A 23,510-nucleotide genomic window follows, 5' to 3' on the forward strand; every position below is an offset into this window, starting at 1 on the left:
GAATATAGCCATCTTCTGTTTTGCTACCACCTTTGTCAGCAGGAATCCACAACTCTTCAGTTTCAGAACTTGAGCAGGCATCCAAAACTAAAGTAAACTCGTCATCACTTTCAGAAGGCTCGGCATCTCTGATCTGACAGCCAAAGAGAAGACCAACACAGGTATTTGATTAATGAATGATGCCATGCATTGTATTGGATGCTTGCTGACTCTGAGCAAATGTGCATGAACTCGAACTATACTAGTAGTTAAAATAATAACAAAGTAAAAGTGTTTCAAGTGATATTCAATGTTTCCATGTTGTTTAATAATAACCAATTGTACTCCTAACACTGCAGGTGCAGTCTGAACTTACTTAATCGGAGTCACTCACTACAGACTTAGTTGGTGTTGGTCTGTCGGACAACACTTACACGTACCACACCATGATGATGATTGATGACCATACTATCTTTGCACGCAGTCAGTCAGTTGGATCTGAGATGATTGATGGAATAACAGCGTTCCATGAACTGGCATAAAAAGGTAAACACATCCATTCAACAAGAACCACAGCAGACCCAGGGTACATGTCCGTGCAGTGGTAGAGTTGAATAGTGGTATGATGACTGACAGTGGCGCATTGATTTAGTCACTTGATTTGGAAAATGCTAGGTTGCTGTATATGCCTTTTGTCTGGCTCTGTCAAAAATTAAGGTAAATGGAGTTTGGGTCACGGCCCCGTTCTGTGGGCCTGTTCTGTGCTGGCTCCTGTCCTGTTGTTCTTGTAGATTAATGCTGTGTAAATAGTAGAGTAGACACAATGTATCCAAGCCGCCTCATTCTGAAAGTCTTCTCGCTCAAAAGTCTTGTCTTTTTGCACTACACTGTAATTGATGCTTTTTTAAAATTCCTTGACTTTTCAATACCCCTTTTATTTTTCCATCAACACTTACTGGCCGGCCTTTTACCAAGGGCTATTATACTTGGAGGAACAACTCACATTTACCTTACCAATCCTCATCAGCCAGCCAGTGGCACCCAAGAATGATGTGCAGAGCATCCATGGAAGGGAGGATCAAGATGAATGATGAGATACAACTACACATTTGGACCTGGATAATACAGTAACTTTATTATCATATTCGTCTTTTAAATAATTTGATTCCTTTTTTCTCTTCATTCATTTTACGACTGTGTGACTTTGTTTGCTAATTGCTCCCTACAACTATTTTTTAATTTTCTATGCTAGCTTTCAGCCCGGAACAGCAGGTAATTATGGTTTCTCTGAGGGCATACAGGCAAGGCAAATTTCATATTGTACTACTTCCCTGTACTGTCTAATTGTGTAGTAGTAGTTAAGCACTACTCATTAACCATCAAGTTATCATCATCATGCATGCATTTCCTTTTTCTCTCATTATAGATTTATTGGATAGTGGATCATCGTCGTCTTCAAATATTGTTTTGCTTTTGTTGTCTCCATGCGTACTGTTTTTCTTTGTCAAACCTTTCCCCAAACCATCCCTATCCCATCTATTCATCAAACCCTAACCCTCTTCCCCCGGGCTGTGTGATTTTATATTGAGGTGTGATGTGACTACATTAAATGTACACCAACAATTGATCACACGCTTGCTGGGGCAGATGTGGTGAAAGCAACACTAATTAAATGTCAACAAGGGAGGGAGAGGATCTTCTTCTGCTTGCCCACCCATGCTCAGACTATGTAAAAGCCAGTTAATTTTCCAAAGGGATCCACCTAATACATCATAATTAATTGCAGGCATTGATTGTAGTTAAAGCATTAAAGTTTACGAATTATGATTGTGTTAAGTCATTCCTTCGACACAACTACAGTTTAACTTCTTAGCTTCTTGTACTAGGCTGTCCCCGCCACCATTATGTTTTCTTTTAGTTTATCAGTTGCAATATTGTTTGTTTGGCAGTCTTCTTATGTACTGTACTTTTCTACTACTCCCTGAATCTCTCTCAGGCAAGTGACTGTCTAATTTTTTTTGTTTGCAAATGCTAGTGCCAGTGCCAGGAACTTAATCCTCATCAATCACAGGTAAGATACGTTTGCTGGGAGGTATAATGGACTAGGAGGAGTGACTGGTAGTACTAGTAGGACAAATATAACTCAGTGAAGGGTTCTGCATCTATCTGTTTGCATGTTACAAATTTTAAGTCAAACACTGGCCAGGAAACATCTGCATGGAAACCTTGTGACGTACATAAATTCGTGAAACAGTAACCCCCCATAAAACATTAACATCGTATGTGTCAGTATAAATAAATAACATTTATTTTCCTAACAAAAATAGAATATCCCACACCTCACCCACCCCTCTCCCTAACGCCAACCAATGTCTAAGTTCAACCAATGTCTAAAAAATAAGAAACCCCAACACCCAATTCCCACCCACCAACAAAAGTACTAAAAAAGGGGCAAATTAACAGGGTTCATCTACAATCGGCGAGCTTTCAGGTGTTTGTCCATGAGGATTTTAACGCGCTCCTCTAATTGGTCCTCCAGCTGTGCCATCCGGAGGAGAAGTTTCTGGCGAAATGCACAGCACTTACATTTGCATCCATGTGGGGGGGCAGCAGTTGTTGAAAAATGGCGCCGTAGGCGGCTGCCTTACCGCAGCACCATACTACTGCAGGCGGGGCCTGGCTGGAGCCCGGGTCATTGGCAGAGGCAGCAGCTGCTGCCGCCACCTCCTCTCCCTCCTCCGCCTGAGCCACCAGCCGGCGGTATTCCTCACAGATGGCCTGCAGTTTCCGTTGCCGGGCCCTGGCTGCCAACTCATTCCGTGTTGGTTTTTGGGAAGGAGGATCTATAAAGAAAGAAGCAGATTTATAACCAAAACTCTTAGCAAAACATAGTGGCACAGTAGCACTAGCAAACGCAGTACATAACATTTGTGGTAAGTATCTATCCTCCTGCTTCCCCGGCCTCTAACATTTGTTGGAATTTTTTTCCGCCATTATACTTGCCCTAGTACTATGGTTGGACTCCAGTACAAAGAAGAACACCAGTCTTTTTCTTATCTCTAGTTTAGATAAATTACATAACCTTGTTGTAGGCTGTGGTCGGCAAGCAAGCTGAGTCAGCTAAGCTCGCGTCCAAGACCAATTTACGAGTCCATACGCACACGCCTGTTACTTTTATTTACTAAGCTGCAGGTGGGGAAGCTCATATATTTTTCGATTACGCGTGGCACTGGCCATACTCACTCTGTTACATGAAGGGCAATTGCTCAATTTCACTTTCACTGTGCCCAGGCGACTACAAAAAGGCAGATTAATAGTAACATAATATACGTCTGATCCAATGATCATTGCTTATATGGAACAACATATCAGTCCAGTAGCGGTCAGAGGTGGGAATGCTGGTGGGCGGTGACGTGGGGAGGGACAGGGTGAGGGGGAGCAAACTATGGATTGTGCACAATTACTGGTAAGTAGACATATAAATAAATAAAACAAATTTTGTTGTGCGCACTGCATTCAGAATCCATTGTTTACCACCCCCCATCCTGCCCCTCTCACTCCACACATCACCACCCGCCAGCACTCCCACCACCGACCGCTAATGCATAAGGTACTTTGTTCATTGATTGTGTAACCAACAGATAGGCCACCCTTTGCAGGCTGGCTGAGATGACACTATCGAAAAAAATTAACATAGGTAGGAAGTGGTCCTTGGAGTCAGAGGAAGGCGCTTGATAATATATATATGATGTGCTTGCAAACTATTGAGTCATGAACTGTATTCTGAAATTAAATCCTGCTTTTATATAAATATATGATCCTCTGCTTTGCTACTCTGGCGTAGTTTCTTTTACAATCTCTTCAAAGTAAGACTCTAGTCTGCATCCAGTGACAGTCTCCACCTATGATGAATACATCCAGGCATCCATCCATTAAAAGTAAATGTCTATCATTCTTTTTGTTAAATGTATCGCTTAACAAACCTTAGCTGGTTTCACTTTCACCAACAACCACCCATGCGTCCACTGCTTCCTTCCTTGCCTCGGCTTTGGGTTTGATACAAACACCTCTGATTCTTGCTATCCACTATCCACCCATACTGTGTCGCCCATCCAGGCAGGCATCTTCTTTCAACTTCCACCCATCCTTTAACAACCCATGCATCTGATTCCTATCAGCCACCTGCATGCTGCTTCCAAAGTATCGTATTACATCTTGCCTGTCCTTCCTCCTTCCACCCTAGTTCTTTCCCTTTTTGTTCAACACATCCATCAAGGTCATCTGATCTGATTTTTAGTCTTCTCCATAACTTTCAAAGCTGAGTTGGAGTCTGATAGAAGAGGCCATTGGTTACTCAACTCACGCTGGTAATGCTATTGCTAATGCATTGGTAATGCTAAGTAAAGGGTGTCTTCTTCAACCGGTGTATATAGTTCAGTACAAGTTCAAGTTCATAGTTACTTAATAAGTCTCACAGTACAGTGAGTGAAGTGTTCCCCTTCCAGCTAGTAATGCCAATAAGTTATGAATATAACTTACTACCGCCCATCCATCACTTGTTGTTTTTGCAATTGCCGCCCTAAGTGCGCTGGGGATGCCCAGACGTGGGTCCCAGGCACTCCACACCACTTGGAGTCAAGCTAGCCGGGCTGATGAGAGGTGTTACCTCGAAACCGGTCCGGTCCTCGTATGCTTGATTCCGTTCTGGGAAGGACATGGCTTTTGTAGTTCGGACTGGACTGTTCCCATGGGGCAACAGGGTCAGAGCTGATTTGCATATCGCCATTGTCTAACCCAGGGTGGTGTGGAGTGCAAAAAAACGATGGATTTGAGCCCAGATGTTTTGACTGCGGGAGTGTGTGATATTGATCCACATTCAGTCCATCACTTGTTGTTTTTGCAATTGCTGCCCTAAGTGCGCTGGGGATGCCCAGACGTGGGTCCCAGGCACTCCACACCACTTGGAGTCAAGCTAGCGGGGCTGATGAGAGGTGTTACCTCGAAACCGGTCCGGTCCTCGGATGCTTGATTCCGTTCTGGGAAGGACATGGCTTTTGTAGTTCGGACTGGACTGTTCCCATGGGGCAACAGGGTCAGAGCTGATTTGCATATCGCCATTGTCTAACCCAGGGTGGTGTGGAGTGCAAAAAAACGATGGATTTGGGCCCAGATCTTTTGACTGGGGGAGTGTCTGACATTGATCCACATTCAGTTCATCACTTGTTGTTTTTGCAATTGCCGCCCTAAGTGCCCTGGGGATGCCCAGACGTGGGTCCCAGGCACTCCACACCACTTGGAGTCAAGCTAGCCGGGCTGATGAGAGGTGTTACCTCGAAACCGGTCCGGTCCTCGGATGCTTGATTCCGTTCTGGGAAGGACATGGCTTTTGTAGTTCGGACTGGACTGTTCCCATGGGGCAACAGGGTCAGAGCTGATTTGCATATCGCCATTGTCTAACCCAGGGTGGTGTGGAGTGCAAAAAAACGATGGATTTGGGCCCAGATCTTTTGACTGGGGGAGTGTGTGACATTGATCCACATTCAGTCCATCACTTGTTGTTTTTGCAATTGCCGCCCTAAGTGCGCTGGGGATGCCCAGACGTGGGTCCCAGGCACTTCACACCACTTGGAGTCAATCTAGCCGGGCTGATGAGAGGTGTTACCTCGAAACCGGTCCGGTCCTCGGATGCTTGATTCCGTTCTGGGAAGGACATGGCTTTTGTAGTTCGGACTGGACTGTTCCCATGGGGCAACAGGGTCAGAGCTGATTTGCATATCGCCATTGTCTAACCCAGGGTGGTGTGGAGTGCAAAAAAACGATGGATTTGGGCCCAGATCTTTTGACTGGGGGAGTGTGTGACATTGATCCACATTCAGTCCATCACTTGTTGTTTTTGCAATTGCCGCCCTAAGTGCGCTGGGGATGCCCAGACGTGGGCCCCAGGCACTCCACACCACTTGGAGTCAAGCTAGCCGGGCTGATGAGAGGTGTTACCTCGAAACCTGTCCGGTCCTCGGATGCTTGATTCCGTTCTGGGAAGGACATGGCTTTTGTAGTTCGGACTGGACTGTTCCCATGGGGCAACAGGGTCAGAGCTGATTTGCATATCGCCATTGTCTAACCCAGGGTGGTGTGGAGTGCAAAAAAACGATGGATTTGGGCCCAGATCTTTTGACTGGGGGAGTGTGTGACATTGATCCACATTCAGTCCATCACTTGTTGTTTTTGCAATTGCCGCCCTAAGTGCGCTGGGGATGCCCAGACGTGGGTCCCAGGCACTCCACACCACTTGGAGTCAAGCTAGCCGGGCTGATGAGAGGTGTTACCTCGAAACCGGTCCGGTCCTCGGATGCTTGATTCCGTTCTGGGAAGGACATGGCTTTTGTAGTTCGGACTGGACTGTTCCCATGGGGCATCAGGGTCAGAGCTGATTTGCATATCGCCATTGTCTAACCCAGGGTGGTGTGGAGTGCAAAAAAACGATGGATTTGGGCCCAGATCTTTTGACTGGGGGAGTGTGTGACATTGGTCCACATTCAGTCCATCACTTGTTGTTTTTGCAATTGCCGCCCTAAGTGCGCTGGGGATGCCCAGACGTGGGTCCCAGGCACTCCACACCACTTGGAGTCAAGCTAGCCGGGCTGATGAGAGGTGTTACCTCGAAACTGGTCCGGTCCTCGGATGCTTGATTCCGTTCTGGGAAGGACATGGCTTTTGTAGTTCGGACTGGACTGTTCCCATGGGGCAACAGGGTCAAAGCTGATTTGCATATCGCCATTGCCTAACCCAGGGTGGTGTGGAGTGCAAAAAAAACGATGGATTTTGGCACATATCTTTTGACTGGGGGAGTGTGTGACATTGATCCACATTCAGTCCATCACTTGTTGTTTTTGCAATTGTCCCCCTGAATGGCAGCATAGCCATCGCCGCTGGCCCCGCCGGCACTGGTGGTTGGTACTGTAGTGCACCTAAAAAAAAATGACACCTTTTTAGATGCCTGTACACCTCCCCCTATTTTACATGTTTTCACCAGGAAGGAAGATTGAAAAAACAATTAAAGTACAACATGAATCATCACTTGTCCAAGTTGCGTACTACAGTAGAGTCAGTAGACAGACAATAGTATTATTATATGGTCCCTAAGGTCATCTCATATCTACTCCTACTCTACTCTTTAGAAAGTTAGTCTGAGCCATGTAACCATTTTAGATTCATGTCTACTCTTTTGCGCATGTTACCTCGCAGCTTCTTGCGCAGTAAGACGCATTTGAGGCCACATGAGTGTTGCATACAAGTGAAGAGGTTGAAAAACAAGCCACTTTTTTATGGAGTTTGTTTAGTCCCTATTGCTTAGCCATAATGTTACACTTTTTGGCATGACTGCAAAAAGCTTGCATAATTGTATTATACTGTCTAACGTGCCCCATTTGTTTCATAATAGGCAGAAGATTCCCTTCTACGAACCAGAGATTTGCAGAGCTTACGAAAGATGCATGTAACCAGTATTTATACGTTTAACGGTGAGGGGGTCTCCCAGAATTCACACAAATCTCTATCATGCACTAGTTGTAACAAATGTTTAGTGTTTTAGTCTTCTTTATTTGCTCGAGCTGGATGTAATTTCATGGAACAACTTACAAAGCTTGTTATTATTTGAAATAAACAAACCTTTTGAACATACACATAGACTCTGTGGTATTTGGTATTTGGTGTGGTGTTGTGGACTTACACGAGTGAATGAGCGAAAGGGTGCTATGTTCTGGGTTGTGTAATAAAATCATTGGGTATCTTCGTGTGGGGTTTCGGGAGCTAATGACTAATGAGACACTATAGCTAGTCGGTCAGGGAATTGTGGGTTCTGAGTTCTGACTGAAGTGTGAGTAAGGTCCAACCTCCCATCACCAACATCCTATTTTCTTGTGCATAGTTCTGTATGTGGCTGTGCACATACCCACAACAGTAGTCGTATGTACTACTATCCTAACAAAAAATACTAGACAAACATCTGGTTGTGCATTTTGTTGGTGGGAATTGTCAAAGCCTAGAGATTAAAGAGGACAACACAAAGGACAGGAGTGGGCCCAGTGGCTACAGCTATTGTTCTATCACAGTTTTATTCAAAAGAAAACCTTAACTAAGAGTGGCCAACAGGGCAAGCTTAGCTACAGACAGTCCAATAGTGGTAGTACCGAGAGTCATAGCAGGGATAACCAAAATTTGGAAAACAGATAATGAAGATCAAAGAAGCTTTTGTTAAAAATTTAATTAGAAAGCGTAATTAATAGTATGGAAAAAAGAAGATGCGTTAAAAGTTAGGGAACTATAACTGTTAATATAAGCACTGTAGGACTTACTGGGGCCAGCAGCAGGACCCTCGGTAGAGGAGCTCTCCTCGGGTGGTTGTCCCGCTGACTCGGACCCCGTCTTCTTGCCCCTGGGTGCTGATCATGTAAGAAATAATAAAGAAAGAGAGAAACATTGAGTTCTGTGAAACAAATAAATCATTAAAAAAATGCTCAAAAATTTTAGGAAACAACAATTGCAATAAAATTGACCAATCTAATCAAGACGATTACTCGCTTGCAGGATTAACGGACGTCTACTTATATCAACACTAATCAAATGTTCCATAATCATTCTGATTGCAGAATACTAACGAAGCCTAAGTACCACCTGACCTACACCACCTATTCCAGACAGGCCAATTGTTCAGTAAGTGCATTTCTATTTTATTTTTGCCATCAAAAATGCATAGATTAGATAGAGGACACATGCATAAATTTGTGCATACACCAAATTGCTGGTTTGTTGCGTCGTATGTTGTTCTGCTACTGACTGACAATGCTAAGCCTACCACTCACTAAACAAACTACAAAAAGGTTCTATGAAGGACTGATGTAAGAAGCATTCAGTGACAGAGGAGGCGTCACGCAGACCGTAAAAAAAATATGAACTAATACGAAGTGAACCTATTATCCATCCACCACTATTTCACAGAAGGACAATGGAAGAACTAGACTCTAGCAATAGCATTAACTAACAGCATTCTCTAAAGTAAACTCTAACATCATTAATCAGCCCAAGGTAGCGCAAAGTTACAAACAAGTAAGAGAAGTGCCGAGCAGCACATGTGTCATACAATCACAGAAGATTTTGAAACGGAATTGACCTGCAATGTAACTAAGCACACCAGTAATCGTGTTATTCGTCCAGGAATTATACACAATACTTATACTACTATAATTACTAGCTACTCACCAAGCCCCACAACCTCGACACCTAGCAGGTCCAACAGGTCCAGGATGTCTGACCACCGGTGGGCCAGTTGGTTGTGGGTGTGCTGGATCCCCGAGCAGCGAAACACAGCCCGGCGCACCTTACCCAGCGGAGGTGACGCTCCTGGGTAAGGTACCCAGAGCCGGGCCTGCCGCCTGCTGCCAAGGTCTAGGGGAAGTAGCGCTGGATGAAACAAAACAGGGCGGCCACCTCCACCTCTCCAAAAAGCTGTCGGGCCTGCACCCCTGCAGGGCACATTCTGCCGCAAGGCAGCCGGCTCTTGGGCACAGGCGCCTTGCCCTCGAAGCCGGTACTGCTGCCTTTGGCCATGGTTCTGGGGAGGAGGCAGAAAAGAAAAGAAGGAAAAAATACAGTTAGGGGGAAGAAGTAGGAGCTTGAAGAAAGAAGTAAAATAAAACAGTAGAAAAGTAACAAAAACACAGTGAAAGTAGAAATAAATCCCAAAATATAATCTTAGGGACAGAGAGACAGAGATGATAAATAAAAAAAGTGAGAAAAACAGTGAAAATAAGTAAGGATTAAAGGTGGATAGAAAGTAGGCCCAGAACTATAGCATAGAGTGAAAAACAAGATGGCTGCGACCACGTGGGTAAGTTCACGCGATATTTCTCGCGAACACGTACTTGTCATCGTGAACAAGTAGATAGCATTCCCGAACATGACATGCACAACACGAACCCGTTATACGCGACCCGGAACAGGAAATAAGGCAATGTGAGGGGGCGGGACAATTGAAAAACAAGATGGCCGCGCCCATAGGCGACCGCATGGGTAAGTTCGCGAGCTACAATCCCCAAGCATGCAGACAGCACCCCAAACACGCACAACGCGCTCCCGAACAAGAAAACCGCATCGCGAACGGTTCCAAAAAGCAACTACGCACACTTGCGAAGCTCGCATAGTACGAGAATGTCTTCGCATAGCTTCACGTAGCTTTGTGTAGCTTCGCGTAGGGCGACTACGTGCACTACGCCCAGGCCTAGTAAATACATCAACAGTGGATGGTGAGAGTGTTGGTTTTAATTTCATCTTCTCATATTGTGAAACGCATACTATGTTGCATGTGGCACCGCTATCCAGCACGAATCGTGTGCTGTGTCTTCCCACCTCAATGTCTACGGCCGCCATTTTCTTTACCTGATGTTTCTCCATTAGATGAATGCTCTCTCTGTTTTCCAGAGGGGCATCGGACATCAGGTATAGTCTCTTGTACTGCCTCTCCGTTTGATTCAGCTGAAGAACTGTGATTTGCCCTTTCCATGTGTCTAGCATATATGTTTGTTGCTGTCCGTGGTCTTCTGAGTCATCCTCTGTTACTTTTGAATTGCGCGCCCATGCAGGCGCTTGCAAAATGATTGCCCCTGTTGCATTTTCTGCATCTCTAACCCATTGCCAGGCAGGCACCGATCCATGGAAACTTTAGTCTGCATCAGGATTAGGTGCTAGCGGGTGGTCTCAGGCGCTAGCTGGACTGGGGCACGCTACTTTTAAAATTTGCTTCGCATTTATACAGCCGGCAGCATTGTTGCGCTCACCCGCCTGTATTTGTATTTTGTGTATGCTTTTAACTTTTTTGTTGTGCAGGTCCCGGAGCTGCTGACACTTGATTTTATTTTACTTACTTACCCTGCTCGTCCCCATCTCGCTTCTGAGTGCGCGCTGGGACCTTTCCTGGTCGCGCTGCACTCCAGCTCGGACTTCTCTGCCCCACTTCCTGGCCCACCCATCGCAGACGAGATAGGTTCTGCCTGGGTCGTGACCTAGTGTGCCTCCATCTTGGGTGAGGGAGCAGGCGAGCGGACTAGCGCTTGGCCCCTCCCGCCCTCGGCCCTACAAAATGGTTCCTCCTTTCAGGGAGCGCAGCGGACAGGCGCAGCGGGCGCGCCGTCTTCGCGCCGAAGGCGCGCCGAAGTCGCGCCTAAGTCCAGCCCGCCTGCGTCCGTCCGCAGCCGGATGGGTCCAGGGGCCAGGGACGCTGTCTCTGTTATCTCCTATACTCCCTCTGTTCTTAAGAGCCTACAGCCCTTCCCCTGTTCCCTTTCCCCTGCCACCAGGGCTCGCATCTCTGCACTTGGAATCGCGGGGATTATCCCCCTCCATTCGGGGTCGGATGCGTCACATGCTCCACCAACTCCTACTGAGTCACACATCCGAATATTATACTTAAACACCCGCTCTCTTATTAGACATCAAACTGACATCTTTCTCTTACTCATGGCTGAGAGCCCTGATATTCTTTTGCTATCAGAAACATGGATCACTGATGACTCCCTCCCTGATATCCTGGTGGCATTACCCCCAGACTACTATCTGTTGAATGCTAATCGCCCCGGGGGCCGTCCTGGTGGCGGGGTGGCAGCGGTAATACGCAAGGAATTAAAAATTATAGCTACCTCATCCATGACTCTTCCTGAAGTTGATAACTTGGTTCTCAGCCTGAGAACTGAGGTGGGTGCAGTCACTTTTATAATACTCTACCGCCCCCCACCCTATGCCTTCATTCCCCTCTTCCTTTACTGAGCAGCTTGCCAATCTTACTACATCCTCCCCTCGTGTCGCCATTTTCGGCGATTTTAACTATTGGTTCCAACACAAGGATGCCGGGCCTCACGCCACTGAGCTATTTGAAGCCCTCTCCTGTTTAAATCTCACACAACTTGTCAAGTCCCCCACCCACAGCGGAGGCCATATCCTCGACCACATTTGGACTCAGGGGGTTAAGTCCTCTTGCCTGTTGATCACTCCCTGTGTGTGGTCTGACCATTCTCTGATCGAGACTGTAATCTCTGTCGATGGCCATATCAGGGCCCCGCCACTAGAGGGCAGTGCCGCCCGCAAGTGGAGGGCTGCTGACTCTCATAACTTGCTCTCCCATCTGTCAGAGACCCGCCCCTCCCTCTCCAATGACATCTGCATCAACGAGCTAGACGGTAACATCTCTCACTGGCTTACGTCAGCTAGCGATATTTTTGCCCCTCTAACCAAGTTTCCCCGCTCTCGGCATAGCAACTCCCATAAGTGGTTTGACTCCCAATTAAAAACCCAACATCTGGAGCTACGCCAATTGGAGCGTAAGTGGAGAAGAGATTACTGCACCACAGGTAGAGACACTTACGTGGCCGCTCGTAATAAATATAAAAAAGCCATCATTGCGGCCAAAACAGCATATGTCTGCAAGAGAATTCTGTCAGCCCCTTGTAAGTCGAAGGAGATTTTTAAAGTCCTCGATGAATTTACCTCTGACTCTAGGACGCTCCCGAACCAGGCTCCTACTCAGGAATCATGCAATGCTCTCAGTACGTTCTTCCTAGAAAAAATTGTTATGATTAAGGATACTATTCCGGTCACCTTTCCTGGCACTGACACTGTCTGTCCCCCTCATAATGCACTCTCTTTCACACATTTCCCTCCTCTTGATCCAGAATCTTTGGCCAGACTGGCCGCTCGTGTCAAGTCTGGCTCACCTGACGACTGTTGTCCACCATCTATACTACGGGACATCTGCCTTACCTTACCTGATTGCATTCTCCCTCTGTTGAATTCTTCTCTTTCTTCTGGCACGGTGCCCAGCTCCTTCAAGGAGGCAGTTTTGGTGCCTCTACTGAAGAAGCCAGGAGCTGACCCTGCAGTTTTGGCGAACTACCGGCCTATCTCTCTTCTGCCCTATTTCTCTAAAATTCAGGAAGCCTACGTCACCGCCTGCCTCTCACAGTTCATCAAGAGCTCCAACTTTCTTGAGGCCAACCAGGCTGGCTTCAGACCCGGCCACTCCACGGAGGCAGTGATCTTGGCCGTGTTGGATGCTCTGAGAGGCGGCGCTGACAGGGGTACCCCCCAGGCCCTAGTTCTTTTAGATCTGTTGGCCGCTTTCGACACGGTAGACCATGGCATCCTTCTCCATCGTGTCGAGCAGGCCGGCATCCAGGGCCTGGCGTTGGCATGGGTCGAATCCTTTCTGACCGGGAGGTCTCAGACAGTTAGTCTGGGCACCTTCAGGGCACCTAAGGAACGATCACATTGCGGGGTTCCCCAGGGCTCCTCTTTATCTCCCCTTCTTTTTAACCTGTATCTTCGACCTCTTCTCTTTTCTCTGAGGCAGTGGGACGTCACCGTCTTTAACTACGCTGACGACCTGCAACTCATCTTTCCTCTCAATTCTTCTTCTGCTATCACTAATTTTCAGGCGGTTATGTCCCACACTCTCCAGTGGATGAGCCAGAATCAACTCAAACTGAATCCCGGGAAGACTGAGCTCCTTCTCCCTGGTAAGAGCTCTATCCACTGGGGCCCGCGCTTCTGGCCGGTAGAGCTAGGCCCTCCTCCCACCCCTGTGGCCTCGGTGAAGAGTCTCGGGGTCATTATTGACTCCGAGCTATCCCTTAAGCCCCAGATAGGGGCGGTGGTTTCCTCCTGCATGTACCAGCTGCGCAGGATCAGGAAGGTGGCCTATATCCTGACTCCCGAATTTCTGATTCAAGTCATCATGGCTCTTGTCCTCTCCCGCTTGGATTTCTCGAATTCCCTCTATCACGGTCTGCCCAAGGCCCTTCTTTCTAGGCTGCTGATCGTCCAGAACCAAGCGGCGAGATTGGCCTTCGGGATCCCGAAATGGCGATCTGCTAAACCTCTTCTTACCAACTTGCATTGGCTTCCTGTAATTTCGAGGGTAGCCTTTAAGATCGGCTGCCTTGCCTTCAAATATCTAACTGGTCCCTGCCCTGCATTCCTGAAATCCCTTATCAGTCCCTATTCTCCATAACGCAACCTCAGATCCTCTCACCTCCGCCTCCTGGTTGTCCCCTCTTTCAAACTCTGCAGAATCGGAGGTGGAAGATTTGCACATTTGGCCCCTAAATTCTGGAATTCTCTCCCACCCTCACTTAAATCCTCCAATTCGTTCTTCCAATTCCGCAGATCTCTGAAAACATGGCTCTTCCCACAATCTGGCTAACTCCCCCTGTCCACCCCCAGCACCAGATCAGCGCCAGGAAACCCACGGTGACAGAGCGCTCTATAAGCTCACCTTAACATAACATAACATAACATAACCTGTAACATGTTCTTTCATGCGGTTTTCTTGGCAGTTGCTCTGTGTTTTCTTTCTTCGGTTGCTTACGGTCATGCGGCTGCTTTCAGCCATGTGGTGAGCTTGTTCTATTCGTCTTTCTTTTCCCAGTTCCATCTGTTTTGCTTGCATGGTTGCTCTTGCGTCTGCCCGGGCGATAGTCAGAATTTTCTCCAGCAGGTTTGGTTCTTTCAGAATTTGTGTGAGCAACTCCACAGACCGACATCCTTTAATGAAGTGCAGTCCAATTGCTTGTTTGTTGTCAAATGTATCAAATTCACAGTGTGTGACCAATTTGCGAAGTCGCGTTGCAAAGTCGTCGAATGACTCCTCTTCTTGTTGGTATGTGATGGTGAAGGTGTATCTTTCGAAATCAAAGTTTCTTTGCGGGTCAAACTTGTCTGTGAGGGCACTTGATCAGTCCCTTGTATGATGCTGTTTGCTCTTGAGGGAATGTAACTAGCAAGCCTTCCACTTCATCGCCTACAAGGTTTACAAATAGATCTATGTGCTTGGCTTCTGCGACGTCTGTGGCGGGCATGTTTCTTTCAAACTTGCAAATCCATCTTTCCCATCTGATACCTGGCTGTTTACTGACTAGTTTACTAATTAGTATGTCTCTGGTTTTACCCTCAGGCAAGATTTCACATAGCGCCAGGACACCCACGGGTAGCAGTAGCGCTCAACAAATGCTATAAATAAATAAATACCTATCTGTGGTTCAGATACATTGAACGGAAAGGGCCTGCGGAATACTGCTTGCATGCCGTTCTTGTCATTTGTTTGATCAACCATTGTGTGGCGTGCAGCACTGGCGCAACTCTCGTTATTGCGTACTTCTTTTCCTTGGTACCACCGTGATGGTGTATACTCCTTATCTATTTGTTCCTTTATATTGTTCTTGTGTTTTATTTACTTTTATGTCTGCTTTGTTTTTCCTTCTTTGTTGTATATTTTTAATTTTCTGTTGTTTATTACTTCTAATTCCCTTTATTTGAAGCTTTTTCCTTGTTTTCTTGGTTTTGCCTGACTTTAAAATGGCTGCCAGGCAATGGCCGCCGGGCCTCCCGCATTGCTTATTGGCTTGATTTGCCTGATCTTAAGATGGCCGCCATCGCGGGCCATTTGGTGATTTTGCCTGACCCTAAGATGGCCGCCGGGTCTTTCTGGACACTGACTGGCTGCTCCCGCCTGGCCCCAAGATGCCTGCTCCTCGTGCGAGACTTTGTTTGATTTGCGCACACGCTGACTTTAATGCGGCGGGCAGCTGGAATTTCAAACCTGGGTAACCCTCTTCAGTATTCACGTGTGACGCCTACACGCCTACACGCATGGATGGGTGCACTGCTCAGGGTAGGTCGGGCCTCTTACCGCTCTTCCGCAGCGTCCGGGGTTGGCTCCCGTGTCGTTTCTTCCTTCCTCCGCATTCGGACCAGGGCAGGTTCCTGGCTCTGCTTCTTCTTTTCAGCGGATGGCGAGTGATTCTTTTTCTTTCGCCGGAGTACCAGGGTGGGCTCCTGGCTCCGTTTCTCGACCACGAAGGACCAGGGCACACAGGGTTTCCTCTAGATCCCGCATTCGTCGCCAGTTGTCGTGTTCTGCTTGGCAGGAAGACACAGGAGTCAGGTAGGAATGTTTATACTCCCATTATTATTCTATTCGTTAGCGCTGCTTCTTGCCCCACATGTGCTCTCATCCCCTTGCCCTTGAAGTCTGCCTTCCTCCCCATTCCCCTGACCAGAAGTGGTGTCTGGTTCTCATCCCCTCCACACCAGTCGGGTACAGGGTCCTAGTGCCCTTGTGCCCAGGTCACGACACACAGCACAAATACACCCATGATGGCAACCACCAACGATATCAGGGCCCTCTTGGACCACAGCAAAACGGCAGCCCTCAACCTCATGGAACTATCAGCTGCCTTCAACACTGTCTCATGATCAACAAACTCCACCACATCGAAATCCAGGGAAATGCCCTAAGATCGATCAGCTCATATCTCAGAAGAACCCAGAAAAAACGTCTCCCACTGTTCTACTTGGAAACCAAGAAGATCAGCTGCAGCATCCTCTAAGGATCATCCCTCAGTCCTACGCTCTTCAATGCGTACATGTAACCCCTGGCCAACACAGTCAGATCACACAGACTCAACATAATTTCTTATGCCAGCTACACCCAGCTCATCCTTTCACTGTCAGAAGACCCTTCTGCCACCAGAGCCAACTTCCACAGATTTATGATGAACGTCTCCGACTGGATGAAGGACAACTTGCCTCAAGCTGAACAAAGACAAGACAAAAGTCCTCCTCTTTCGGAACAAAACCTTGTGTCATGGAACATCGCATTGTGGCTTGCGGAACTCGGCCCACCCGACCTCATAGACTGCGCCCTCAACCCTGTAATCATCTGTCTAATCTGCCTGCTTCCACACCCCTCACATGCTCTGCAAGATCATGCTCCCAGTCGACGCCAAGACCATCACGCAGGCCCTCATCACCAGCAGCCTGGGCTACAGGAACACATTCTACATAAGAATCACTGGATGCCTCCTGAAGAGACTACAGACAATACAAAACTCTGCAGCAAGACGTATCCTCAACGTCCCCAGATGGACCCCCATCACATCCCACCCTAAGAAGCTACACTGGCTCCCGATCCAGAAGAGATGCCTGTTCACAATGTTGACCCACACACAAAAGCCCTGCACAACGAAGGACCAGCTTACATCACCAAATGCACGAGCTTCCACCAACCTACCAGACACCTATGATCCACTCACTTCTTCCTTGCAGATGCCCCCCATACCAATTGAGCCAACAACGGAGGATGCCCTTTCTTACATCTGGTGGCCAAAGTTTGGAAGAACCTTCCACTACACCTCAGGACTACCTCACTGCTTTAGCAATTCCGGACAGAACTAAAGACCTGGCTGTTCAAATGAACAGATCGCCTTCCAGAAGCTAGCAGCCCTAGCGCCTTGAGACACTCACAGGTGATTTGCTGCACTTTATCAAAAATGATTGATTGGATCAATACTGCTCTCATAACCCTGCTCTCTTCTGGATTTCCTCACAGGGTAGCACCTGCAGCATGCACTGCACTTGTTCACTACAAGGTACATCACAGTGGTATAAATGCACCACCACCTAAATCACACAGACCCCAAGGATGAACAGGAGAAGAATTGGTTTGCAGGTAATTCATTTTTCTTTTTCTCTAACTCTAGACACATCTGTTAATGGACTGCAAATTTTCAAAGGAGTGTTAATGATAGCCTATTAGCAAGAGATGCTCTAATTTGCACCTGAAAGACTTTCTCTGCCCTCTCACCCACTGGACTGTTTAACCTGTGATTGCCTACAAAAAAAGGCAGCAAGCCAGATACTGAATTTTAGTTTGAATTTTTTAACCCTGCGCTTAGGCACTATGGCACAGAGTACCAACATCTACTTTGTTCAGCCAACAGCATGTTGTATTTTGTGGCACATGATTTTGCTTTCAACAGTTTCACAATGGGCTCAAAACCCCAGCATGCAAAGTGCCGTTGTCTAAAATGCCAACATCGGCTGCATGTCTTGCATATGATGGGGAGCCACTGTCAGCTAGGTTTTAACATTTTGCATAGTAATCTATTCCATTAAAACAATGCTTGTTTGATATGTAAAACCAAATATAAACCCTCCTCACATATTTTTTAACAATTCACTTGGTCACTAACATCTTGAATTTTATCAAAGGTGGATCCCAGTTCAGAGGGCCACAGGTCAAGCAGGAGCTACTAGGCCCAAAAAGGTTTGGAGGGGTTGAGGCCTTTTACTCCTGATGTCCCGAGGACTGACCTACTATTGATCCTGAGCAACTGGGCCACCTCAGCACTCCTGCTGATTAACTCCTGGTAAACAATATCAGACTACAAAGAGGTAGCCTATACACCCTACAGAGACTTCCCAACCTGTCTACCTCTGACCCCACCAGACCAGTGAGTCTCCATCCTGTCCAGTCCCTTTCCCACCATCATCCCTGATCGGCATACTTTCCCTCTCTTCTCTCGCTCTAGACAGATGTGTACTTACCTGATTCATACAGTGACTCCACACGACTACGAGTAGGTTTCCTGTCGCGTACCATGCGTAAGTCTCTACAACCATACTTGGCGCACTTCGCGACTCCACACTTCTCAATCACAGAGAGGGACAACTTACCTGCCCGTTGTCTTCTCCCTGAGCCTAGACACGCTGTAATCTTTTTATGTTATCTGACATATTCACTGCGTCCCAACCTGTCTTCACCTTCCATCTTGGGCTCATCAAAACCACCTCCAACCCCCCTTTTTCTCTTTAATTTCTCACTTGACTCAGTCCTCCATTCAGTGTGTTTATTCTTACCCACTGCACTGTAATTAAAATAAGAATAACCTGGTCCTGATGATGGCCTAAACACTCCAACAGGCCGAAACGCCGTCAACTCTTACAGCGAAATTTCGACACTTAGCTCTTCGAGGATACCCATCTTGACTCCACTTGTATATATTAACATGCATTGTTTGGGTATCTCTACTATGTAAAATTCCCCACCAACTGTCTTGTCTCACGCCCCTTCGTGTTGCTGCACATACTTCATCACGTGTCACTTGCACCGTCACCATTTCACAAGCACTTGTGCACAGTACCCCCCGGGTTACATGCAATTTAATGTAACGCAGTGCTGTTCTTAAAGTTATTTGTAACAAATATATATGATTAAAGAAAACTTTAATTTATGGAATGATCTTTTGTCTCCCTGGTCTCTCCTCTGCTCCCAGCAATTAATTGTGGTATTATTAAATTTGACCACTAACTGATACCCTTATAACTCCTGGTAAAGACAGTAGTCTCTCTATGAGGGTAGCACTTTTGGTGCCCCTCCCGGTCCAACAAGACCACTATCCGTGAGGCCAGGACGATGGCATGGCACACATGCATGATCCGTGTTTGCCTATGACAACAAAAATCAGCAATAGGCAGCCGGACATTAGTACAGTTGGATATTCAGGATATGGGTGCATGTCCTTTACCATGCAGAGGATTTTTCACCCCAACACTGCCACTTTCTTTATAACTTTTACATTAAAAAAAGTGTTTGGGATTGTTTCACTTTTGCACCTTGGATTAAATCACTGCCCTGGATGACATTGTTAAAATCAGTAAACAACACCCTTTCTGCAGTGACAATTTTATTAATGATTCAAGTTTTCTTGTGTCCTCTATATAACACATTTTTCATAAACGGACACCATTATGACCTATTACACAGCACACAAAAGAGTTTGTTGTACAGAGTACATTCTGAACTATTTCAAGGTCTCTCAAATGTTTAGATCATTGGAAAGGAGGCCCAGTAATGAAAAGTAATTTCCTAGGGTCACACTGTTTACTCAAGCTTGCAAGCTGGGATTGAAAACAGGTTTCCTGATTAAACATTGTGCAGTTCAGATCCTAGATGGATAACTCAGTATTTCTCCCTTCATCACTGATGACAGCTATATTAGTGACTTGAAAAGGAAAGTCAGTTGTCTTGTGCCTGCAATTTAAGGCACCTGTTGTTGTTATAGATGGAGCAAAATTATGGTATATTAAGGTATATACATGAGAGGTTTTTGTACAGTGCTCAGCTTGAACAGAATCATTTCAAGGTGCTCTCAAATGTGATTATCACTGAAAAATAGTAAAAGGGAAGAAAAGTAATTTTACAGGATCAGACAGTTTGGTCTAGCTGGGAAGCCGCGATTGAAATCAGGGTCTGTGTGTCAGGGACCCTCTACTAGTTTTGCCGTGGGTCCAATAAAATCTTTTTACTGGCCTGGGTAGGTTATGTAATTTCATTAAAAAAATATTTTTTTATGAAATGGGGCAACAGCAGTAGAAACAAAACTTCATTGTACAGGTAAATCTTGGGCAGAAACAATATTAGTTTCCCTCCTTCAGGGGACAGGTAGAGAAGCATAAGCACAAGCTTTTCTCATGGCAGGACAGGTACAAATCGGGCACCAACAGAGCAAGCTTCAGTGCTCTATAAAAGAGGCATGGCATGATGTTGAACATGAAGTCTTCCAGGAAACACAGGTAGGTTCAACAAAGTCTTTATTTAACTTCAAGTTACAGCAGTTAGGTTGTGATCATCCTGCCCCAGCAACCGCTAATATAAGAATCAGAACTCAGAATACTGAATGCACTCAGCAGCATTCCAAGTGTCTCCACCCAGAACGCTCATGACCACATTCACGATAAACATAACATACAACATATCCCCTTTCCTTATAATTATACAAAACAAAGAAAAGAAATAAGAAAAATAAAACAATCAACATCATACTATATTGACTTTACATAAATGAAAACTAGTACATAAGGAAATCGTTAAATTTCTTCGGGACAAGAGATTTCCGAGAAGAACACTCTCGCCTTTTACCCAAGGAGACATTTTGTCAGGACGTTAGTGGAACCTTCTTTTCCAACCCCAAACCCACATCTTCTCGAAGATGAGCAGCTTTGGAATATAACGCAATTCTACACAAATTCCAACTTTGTCCATTTTCCAACACAACATGCCACCTATGAACCTCTCTAACCTTAACAGGTTCAGAAAATGTATTCATTCCATGCTCCCTTCGACCTAACTTGATCTTAACAAAATCACCAACTTTAACCCTTCCAGTTCTAAATGAAGCCGCCACATTACTTGAAGAACTACTATTCTCCAACAACCAACGCGGAAGCAATTTAGTTTTTGGAACTCTACCACACATACGCTCAAAAGGCACAGCATTCGTGACACAAGGCACTGTAGTGTTGTAGGACCACACTAACTCTTCCACAGCTCCGCGTACATCACGTTGACCCTGAACTGACATTTGAATCATGCCTTTCACTAAACGATTCATCCTCTCCACAATGCCATTACCCTGTGGATTGTACAAGGAAGTACACATATGCCTAATCTCATGGTTTGCCAAAAAGGTACGCATGGCAAACAAAGTTAATTGGGTACCGTTATCAGTCAATACAGTCCGTTGAAAACTTTCCTTCAAAAATATAGATCTGAGTTGCCTAACCACTAACTCTGTAGTAATATTTCTCATAAATTCCACGCACATCCACCGTGAACACACATCCACTTAGACCATGGCAAAATGACAATCACCAGAGAGATAATCCATTGGGCCAATAAAGTCTAAACACACCTTGTCTCAATCTCTTCTCACTTTCCTTACACAAAGAACATTGTTCAACCCACCTTCGAACATTGCCATCTATGCCAGGCCACCAAAAGCTTTCTTTCAAACGTTTAAGAGTCATACTTTGCCCCAGATGACCCTCATGAGCAAGAATACAAAGTTTTCTTCTAAGAGACCTGGGTGGAACAAATCTTTCACAACGTAGAACTAGATCACTCGAAGAGCCAAGACTGAGCTCCTCATGCAACTTGACAAAAGAACGCAAAGAAGGTTTCACATTACCCTCACGTTTCTAACCCAAAAGTATGGCATCAACCAGTTCTACAAAATCTGGATCCTCCACAACTGCTCGATGTCACTCCTCCTTGGAAATAGAACCATACTCACCAGAACAAGCATCCTCAAAACCAGCAATCAGAGACACACATTCATCATCAAAATCGTCATCTACTTTCTCCGATGAAACAGGCAGACAAGACAAACAGTCATCTTGAGTGTTCCTCCAACCTGAGATATGTTCAATCTTATAGGTGTACTCTTGTAATCTGGCAGAAAATTTCAATAATCGAGTAGAACCATTGTTAGCCCCACCAGATGACAAAATTCTAATAAGGGGCTTCTGATCAGTCCTCAATGAAAAGTGCATACCCCACAAGTAAGTGCAAAAATGAGAAATACCCCACACAGCAGCCAAAGCCTCTCGCTCAATCACGGCATAATTGCGCTCAGATGAGCTAAGGCAATGCGAAACAAAAGCTACCGTTTTTTCAACACCATCTTTCTTTTGGAATAACACTGCACCAATGCCATAAGCACTGGCATTAACAGTGACGTACGTATCCTTGCCTGGTTCAAAAGTAGTAAGGATCCCAGCATTAATAATTTCATGTTTAATCTTTTCAAAAGCCTCAGATTGTTGAAAATTCCAAGTAAAATGTACTTCTTTTCTAAGCAACAAACGTAATGGCTCTGTTTTATGAGCAAAATTTGACGCAAATTTGGAGTAATACTCCACTAACCCTAAAAAGGATTTTAATTGATCTTTGTTTGACAGACTAGGAGCACATTTGATAGCTTTCAGTAAATCCTCTTTAGGTTTCACACCAGATTGAGAAATGGTATACCCCAAATAATCAATTTCAGTCAAAAGGAACTGACACTTATCCTTCCTCAAAGTGAGTCCTGCATTCGATAGAATTTGTAGAACTTTAGATAAATTGCAATTATGATCAAGTTCATCCACTCCAGTGATTAATATATCATCTTGAAAAAAGTAGACATGTTTTAAATCATTAAATAAAGAATGCATCATTCGCTGGAAAACACTGGCCGCAGAGGCCAAGCCGAAAGGCAACCTTTTAAACTGAAACACACCCTCAATGGTCACAAATGCGGTCAGCTTCCTAGAATCTGGATGCAGTACTACTTGATGGTAAGCAGATCTTAAATCCATTTTACTAAAAAACTTTACCTTATCCATCAAAAGTACCATTTCCGAAATGTTAGGTAGAGGAAACTTATCTACAATAATATTTTGGTTCAAACACCGAAGGTCAACACAAAAACGAAGTTTGCCATCCTTCTTTTGCGTGACTACCACTGGCGAAGGCCATTCAGAGGCCTCTACCGGCTCAATTATGTCTTGATTCTGCATGTCATCCAGCATTTCCTTGACCTCTTTTCGTACAGCAATCGGAATCCTCCTAAGAGAATGCCTAACAGGAGTAGCATCTTTTTTGAGTTTAATCTCATGGACATAACCCCCAAATTTACCTAAACTGGAGCGAAAAACACTACTTAATTTGAACAAAACAGTGTCAACATTATTGAAATCATCAATAACTATTACCTTTTCATCTGATTTTGGATCAAGAATAATATGTATATCATATTGTTGTATCCAACCCAAGATAGCTGGACCATCATCAGAGACATTCAACTTCCCAAAAGCAGACCTCC

This window comes from Lissotriton vulgaris, chromosome 3_1, assembly GCF_964263255.1.
Source record: "Lissotriton vulgaris chromosome 3_1, aLisVul1.2, whole genome shotgun sequence".
NCBI classification, from domain to species: domain Eukaryota; kingdom Metazoa; phylum Chordata; class Amphibia; order Caudata; family Salamandridae; genus Lissotriton; species Lissotriton vulgaris.